Source organism: Triticum dicoccoides, chromosome 2B (genome assembly GCF_002162155.2).
Source record: "Triticum dicoccoides isolate Atlit2015 ecotype Zavitan chromosome 2B, WEW_v2.0, whole genome shotgun sequence".
Taxonomy (NCBI): Eukaryota; Viridiplantae; Streptophyta; class Magnoliopsida; order Poales; family Poaceae; genus Triticum; species Triticum dicoccoides.
In genome coordinates this window covers 504,942,478-504,950,424 of record NC_041383.1, presented here as the reverse complement: position 1 = coordinate 504,950,424, position 7,947 = coordinate 504,942,478, and the positions used below count along the sequence as shown (strand labels likewise).

General features: G+C 42.5%; 1 non-coding gene across 1 annotated transcript; it reads left to right on the top strand.

The window, feature by feature from the left end:
* Nucleotides 1–5,217: 5,217 nt before the first annotated feature.
* Nucleotides 5,218–5,289, top strand: TRNAW-CCA. The gene has a single exon. It is a non-coding gene; the product is annotated as a tRNA-Trp (tRNA).
* The last annotated feature ends 2,658 nt before the right edge of the window (nucleotides 5,290–7,947 follow it).

The window sequence follows — 7,947 nt, the reverse complement described above, 5'->3', positions numbered from 1 at the left end:
AAATACGAATCCAATGAGATAATTTTTCTTGACATGCATTAACATTTTTTTAGTTAAATCTTTAGTCAAAATTTAACACAAACTACAAAGAGGGCCTATAAACCAAGACGGATGTAGTAGATGAGTAGGAACATTACCTGTATTGTTGAGTTCCTTTTTAATTCTTGCATGCAAATATTTAATGCGCCTCGGAAACTCAATAGGTGATGGATATGAGCCCTTTAAACGAATAAACGAAAAAATTGAGATAAACCATATAAACCGGAAAGGAGGGAGTACTCATCTAGTGGCCAAGCATGCATGCACTATAATTAATTTAAATTAATGCATCAATTTAATTTAGTAGTACAAGATACATTCCTCCACTCAACATCTACCTTGGTTGATGAGATTTCAGATTTGAGCCCTATATAAACCGGGAAGGAGTGAGCAGTAGTACTACCCCCGTTTCAGTTTACAAGTCCTACGTGTATACATAGGTCGCCAATTTTATCATCCTAATATAAACTATGTAACACAAAAATTATACCTTTTGAAAATAGAAACTCCGAAGTTTATGTTGGTATATTTTTTATAATATATGACTTGTACTAGGTTGGTCAAATTGACGGCCTAAGATACATGCACGGCCTGTAAACTGAGAGAGATAGTAGCAGAATTGTGTGTGGCCTACCACGGTACGGTACCGGCTCCGATCCAAAGATCCAATGGATCAGGCAGACTTGAGTACGAGAACGGCCTACCAACTGAGCTGCTAGTCTACGGTACGTACGTAGTACCGAGGTGGCTTGGGCGTGTCGATGTCGTAGCGGGCGACAGGTCCAGTCTTCCAGCTTAGGCCCCGCTTGGTTCGTCGTTTTGGAGCGATTTACACCGGTAAAATATGCAAGTGTAAAACAAAACGAGCCGTGTTGAGTTATGCGGTTGGTTCGTCGGTTTTGGGTGGTATTTTTTACACCGGTTTTGTCAAATACACTTGTATTACACCGGTTTTGGATACAGACCTGGGCCCGACGTTTTCTGCCTCCGCATTCTCTCTCTCTCTCTCCAAATCGTGGAGGTGGGCACGCGCCGCCGGAGCAAGAAAGGGGTGAGGCACCAGCGGCAAAGGCTGCGACGGGGCCAGGTGTCGCCGCCGGCGCCCGTGCCAGTGACCGTGACCGTGAAAGAGACGAGGGGCGCTGTCGACCGCGACCACGCCGGGAGAAGCTGCCGCGGAGACATCCGGAGCTTCTCGGAGAGTAGCCGGCCGAGGACCCAGTCCCGCTAGCGATTGGCGGCGAGCGACGGACCGCCGGAACGCCCACCTCGATGAACACGGAGGAGATGGGTTGGATCTTGCCGGATAAACTGGAGAGCCGTGCCCTCCAACGAGGACATCGCCATGGCCTGGAGCAGCTGGACGGTGCAGTTCCTATCGAGGCAGAGCATGATGACCGGGCTATGGCAACGCGATAGATCGCGCATGGCGAGGTGGTGAGGTTGCCGAGCACCAGGAGCGCCCACGGCGACCGGGGACAGATTGATGGCCGGCGGCCCGGCGGTTGAGGCAGAGGAGTGAGACGATGACCAGGAGGGGGATGAGCAGCAGGTAGAGCGGTAACTTGGTCGCACGGGCCCTGGCTTTGTCGATGGCGTTGGAGGTTGGACGTGATGATGCTTGTGTGCTTGAATACGGTGGCATTACAACCTGGGAGCCAAGCGCATGTTACAACCGGAAATTATTTACACCAGGAATTTGTTGGAGGTGGGTAATATACAGGTGTAAAATGTTACCGGGGTAGCAAAAATACAGCATTCCAATCGGGGCCTTAATGGCAGGGCACTGTATCCCCGTACCCGTCTAGTCTCATGTTCTTTGTAGGCGTACGGGTCTGTCATCGCCATGATAACTTCTCTTGTTCATGTGGGTTTTACCGCAAATCACGTACGTACGTGCATTCACTATTAACCACGTATACAAAGTTAGCTAGGCTTGCGATTGCTAGGTTGTGGTTTATATTGAATTAATATGTACGTAATATGTTAAGAAAAAAGTTATGAAAGTAAGGAAAATGGATCCCTGGAAAATAAACAAAAAATACTTGAAAGTTGAATCATCAACAAGCCTACTTTTCCCTCATCTTTTTGGGCCATACCCGATAAGACTCAACTGCAACCTTTTCGTCCAGATAGGATCACTCGGCAGGTTTGCCTTTTTTTTAGAAAAACTTGTAACTTTATTCAAACACGAGAACAACTACATTACAGGTACTTTTCGAAATAAAAGAACCATTACATGTACAATCCTTTGGATCAATGACCCAAAAAACTACAAAGTAGCTCATACAACGGGAAATACACACGAGCTCTTGGGTGATACACCCATTATATGAATATTAAATTAAAAAGTACCAGGAAAATTGAAAAAAATCTAGAATCTTGGGATATCAAACTTGGGCGCCCAATATGCTCCTGTGTGAAGTTTTGTAAAAAATACCAGAAAATGTATCCATGGCGAAGAAAATACAATTCGACCTACGATCCATCCAAACCATTTTTTTCTTGTTCTATACATAAGATTTCTTTTTTGTCTTTTTACTGAGAATACCACAAATGTCATCTTTTCACGAAACTTCACATGGGAGTAGATTGGGCACCCAGGTTTGATATCCCAAAATCCCCTCTCTTTTTTTGAAATTTTCCTGATTTTTTCGAATTTAATGTTCATGTAAGGGGTGGAGTACCCAGGAGCTCCAAATCCTCTTCTCTCATACAACTAAGAATTACAATAAAATCTATCAGATACCCCTTCTCCGTGGTAATAATTTTTAGAAGACAAAATTATCTAAATCCTTCAACAAATATACCATAATTGGATCGGAGTAGTGACACTGCTACTCTCCGCCAACATGATTACCAATAAAGATTTCACTGAGCCCCTTGATTTTTCCCATCCAAAAAGATGGGAAGTCAAACCTGTGGTTGGATGGTTAGAGGGACTATGGTATCCCAGCCCACCAGGGTTCAAATCCTGGTGCTCGCATTTATTCCTCGATTTATTTCAGGATTTCCGGTGATACGCATTTAGTGGGAGAAGACGTTCCCGTCGACGACGAGGTGCCTACGGTGACTTCATAAATTTCAAGATGATATGTCGGCCCAGTCTTACGGAGGTGCTAATAGGGATACGGTGTGCGTGGGTGTGTTCATAGGGGGACTGTATGCGCGTGTATATGAGCGTTTGCGTCTGTACTATGTTAAAAAAAAGATGTGAAGTCGTGAACAATGAGCGGACTTAGTCGGAAGTGGTTGGAGTTGAAAAAAAAGGTAAAAATGAAGTATTGAGGATGAACGTATTTTCCAAAAATATTTAGATGGAGGGTTGGTTTTTGGATCTCCCTAGAATGTTTCGGTAAACTTGGTTCATGTGAATATCCAAATCATGTAAAGTAGGAGTGATCATGTGATATTCTCAAGAAGAAAATAAAAAATAGGAGTCATACTATGTTACAGTGTTGGACCTAAATGCTGCACTGACTCTCCGTCGAAGCTAAGAGATGTTGCAGTGACTCGTGAAAAGGAAATATAGTTTGGCAGCAAATTATTTTAAAATTGTGGTAATTGAAAACCAGAGTATTCTCCTGGGTAGGCAAGGAATACTACTGTTTTCTAAAAACAATGTTTTCTCAGTTTTACATGTGTTTGGTTGGTGTTGTTTTACCTAAGTTTTGACCAAGTATTTTAGCGTCGATGACCGGAGTAATTAGCAGCTGCCAACGGCGGCCGGCTGCATGCACCTGCCATGCACACATCCGCCGGACGATCTGTAGACTATCCCTGATGCACCTACATGCATCGCGCTGCATAGAAGAGCCGAGACTCGCACCGGACGCCGGCTGGAAGAACCTGAGAGGCTACTACTCGTAAATAGGATGGGGTTGACTATAACCAGGAGTTTACCATATAACACAAAGAGGGAAAATAGGATGAGATCGCAGTTGGTATTCTTATCTCGACGTAGACGGCAACGTCAACTGCGATCTCGATTTCTCTCCGCTCTGTTATTAGATACAATAAAAATACCATGGTTTCTGGCATTACTGTGGTTTACAAAACTTCGGTTTTTTCTGAAGCCAAAAGCAGTAAAGTATTCAAAACCAAGTTTTTTTAAAAAAAAACCCACAGTATTCTCATAAAACATTGAAAAATCTTTGCTGCCAAATGCAGCCTAAACCCATTTCTTTGCGAAAGAATGCACGCCGATCACTAGAAGGACGGCGGGAGGCGCAAGGGTACGTGCTCGGCCACGCCGGCCGGAACCTTGGGATCGGCGACCCAAAGAGGGTACAGTAACCGTACGTAGTACCACGTAGCTAGCTAGGGGCCTAGTACCGCGTACGTACGTACGTGCACGCAATTGAAAGGAGACGGCGCAACCAACCAACGATCTCGCGTGTCTCGTCTCGTATCGGAAGAATGGATCGGATGGGACGGGCGGGCGGATGGATCGATCAACCGACTGGAAAGCCAGCACCACGTGACCGGTGGTTAATGCGGCGGAAGGACCGGCTAATTTGGCCAGTCTAGCTGAGCTAGGGGGCGAGCGGGCGAGGTCGTTAATGGCGGTCGGGGCCAACCAACCGAGGCGGCTCGGCCGCGCGCCGCCTCCGTCTGGTGGCGGAGGCGGTGTACGTGTGCTCGCTACGCTGCATGCATGATGCATCGGATGCCTCCGAGCGCAAGCCGCGGATTCTGTTGTTTTCTGTAGTCGATGTAGATCGACTTGACGATTGACTCGTCGCCGGCCGGCCTGGTCACCTCCTGGTCCTGGCGTATTTTAATGCACCGCGCGCGCTGTCGCTGGTCGCGGGCGTTTCTGTTCCTTGTTTCATCCAGAGATCGAGCGGTTAGTTACCTAGATCTGGTGCACAAAATACTGCCTAGGACGATGATACGATCTACCATGGACGGACAAGGTTAAGATGGAGGAGGCACTCTGGATGCTCTAACTACTGCTAAATGTGCGGACTCCTGACTTCCTGAGTGCCTTCCGTCAGTGGTTCGGTTTTGGCGGGGTACGGATGGCCCCTGCGGTTTGCACGAGTCACTGGTTGTGTCCTTGCCGATCCCGGTGCAACTTGGTGATGAGTTATACCGAAGATTCCGTAGAAGAGGAAAGTTGCCACGAGTACATTTAACGGTTAATTATAAATTTGGTGATAAGTTCATCACACCGGATCCGTGGCGCAATGGTAGCGCGTCTGACTCCAGATCAGAAGGTTGCGTGTTCGATTCACGTCGGGTTCAATATCCCGAACTATATAATCCGGTTTTCTTTTCCTATCCCTGGGCTCAACATTTTGGGTCGCATTTCCTTTCTAAACTTATTGGGCTTCCTGTGGCTTTTGACGGCAGTCCATCCCCCCAGTTCAACATCTTTTCCTTTTTTGAGACATCCCAGTTCAACATCTTAAGCCACGTTCCCTTCTTGAGAGGCTTGGCCTGGATCTTTTTTCTCCTATCAAAACTTATTGGACCTCATGTGGCTTTTGACATGGGTCTGTCCATTCCCCCAGCTCAACATCTTGGGCCGCATTCCCTTTTGAGAGGTTTGGGCCGTGTCCTTTTTCCTTACCTAAACTTATTGGATTTCATGTGGCTTTTGACACTGGTCCATTCCCCCGGCTCAACATCTTGGGCCATATTTCCTTTTTGAGAGGCTTGGGCCGTATCCTTTTTTCTTATCTAAAGTTATTGGACCTCATGTGGCTTTTGACACTGGTCCATCCGCCCGCCAACATCTTGGGCCGTATTTCCTTTTTGAGAGGCTTGGACTATATTGCATGTATATGACTTTAGTTCTTAGTTCTAGGTTACTCAAAAAAAGTTCCGAGTCCGATATTTTTGGTCCTAGTTTCGTCAAAATGACCGAAGTCTTCTATTTTTTTAATACAACGAGACATGGGAATGGCATTCATTATTACTAGTCCGAGCCCTCTTGAGTAAGTTTTTTTAACACAGTACAATCAAGTGCTCATATATATGCGCATACACCCATTCCTATAAATGCACACACGCACGTCCTACCTCTATGGGCAGTGGCGGAGGCAGGAACAATTTTCAGGCATGGCAAAGTATATAAAAGAAAAAATGCAATATATAACATAACTATGTGTTGCTCATGCTTGCCGCCTCACACATAAAGCTACATTTTTAAATTTAGATGCAAGTATGCAATTGCTACCAGACCCATCAAACAAGTATCTGTGTATTACTGTTGATCTCCTCCTCTTTAATATTGAAAAGATGACAAAATAAAAAAATGATTTGGTTTTATTAAATGTATAACTAAGCAAAGTACATTAAGTCTGACAAACTACAAAATATATACGAAGGATGGATCCCCGCAGAAAGCAAAATATACGAAGGAGGGTTCCCCACAAAAAACTAAATATACGAAGGTATGTGGGCCTGTAGATCGTGGCTTATACTGCTAATTCTCTCCTCAGCACATAGACCTAAGCAAGAAATACGGAAAATTCCATTTTGACGCAGAGGAGCTCGAGCGATCGCTCCGATTTGGTCGGCCCGTTTAAGTATTCCCGGTATTTGGGAAGCTTTCAGAGGTTCCCAGCCATTTTTTTTCTGGTTTTGAGAACCTTCTAGAAGGTTACCTAAACTTTATTTTTCTTCCACCCGCAAAAAAAAAAAACTTTCTTTTTCTTCTACCAGTTTTCTTGTTGTTTCAAGTTTTTTATGATTTTCCCCCTATTTTTTGTCTTTCTATTAAATTTTCTTATTTATTTTCTTCTTTTCTTCGTTTATTCTGTTCATTTTCTATTAATTTTTAATTTCTTCTCTATTTTTTATGTTTTTCCTTTTTCAAAAAGTCCATGTTTCAAAATTGTTTGTGGTTTTAGAAAATGTCCAGTTTCTCACAAAATGGAAGTGTTTTAAAAAGTTGTTCATAAATTAAAAAAATATTCCCATTCTAAAAAATTGATTGCAATTTTTCAAAAAAATTATTATTATTCTCAAATTTTTATTCAAGTATTAGAAATGTGTTCACATTTCCAAATTTTGCTCAAAAAAAAGAAAATATGACATCATTTAAAAAAATCATGTTTTCCATTTTGTTCGCAAATTCAAAAAATGTTCAAGTTTTGAAAAATTTGTCGTAAGTTCAAAAGCAGTTTGCATTTTATTTTATTTCAGAAATTCAAGTTGCTAAAATTTTCAACTTTTTTTACAAATTCAAAAAATGTTTGGGAATTGCAAAAAATGTTCCAGCTTTCCAAATTTGTTCACAAATTCAATAATAGTTCATATTTTCAAATTTTGTTCACAAATTTAAAAAATGTACTTTCCAAGAAAGAAAAATTAAGTTGCCATATGAATCTATTATGAGGGCTACTTATGGATTAAATATCAAAGATGTCAATACCTAGATCTATGCAATATGCCTAGCTAGGGGCATAAAACAATAGTTTTTGTTGGCAGGCAACCCAATTTTATGTTTTTTTATTTTTCTTTCTATTTTTCAATAAATATGCAATTATACTTTTGTTATGATTGTTTTAAGGGTTTTGATTAATGTTTGTGCGAAGTAGAGCCTTTGGGATGATATATGCTGACAGTTGACTTGATTTTGCTGAAAAACAGAAACTTTTGTGCCTAATTTTGGAATTGTGTAAATTCATAGAAACGTGATTTTGATCCGATTTTTTACACAAGATTGATATACAAATTTCCTACGTTGTCCTAATTTTTCAGAATTTTTAGAGTGACAGAAGTATGGTCGTTGTCCAGATTGTTACAGACTATTCTGTTTTTCACCTATTCTTTTTTCTATGCGCTGTTTGCTTATTTTGATGGAGTAATATATGTAAGGGCATATTTATCCCTTTGTAGTGTTGGCGATCGATGACAATGCTTTTGCGGACTAATCGTGTGCATTGAGCATTT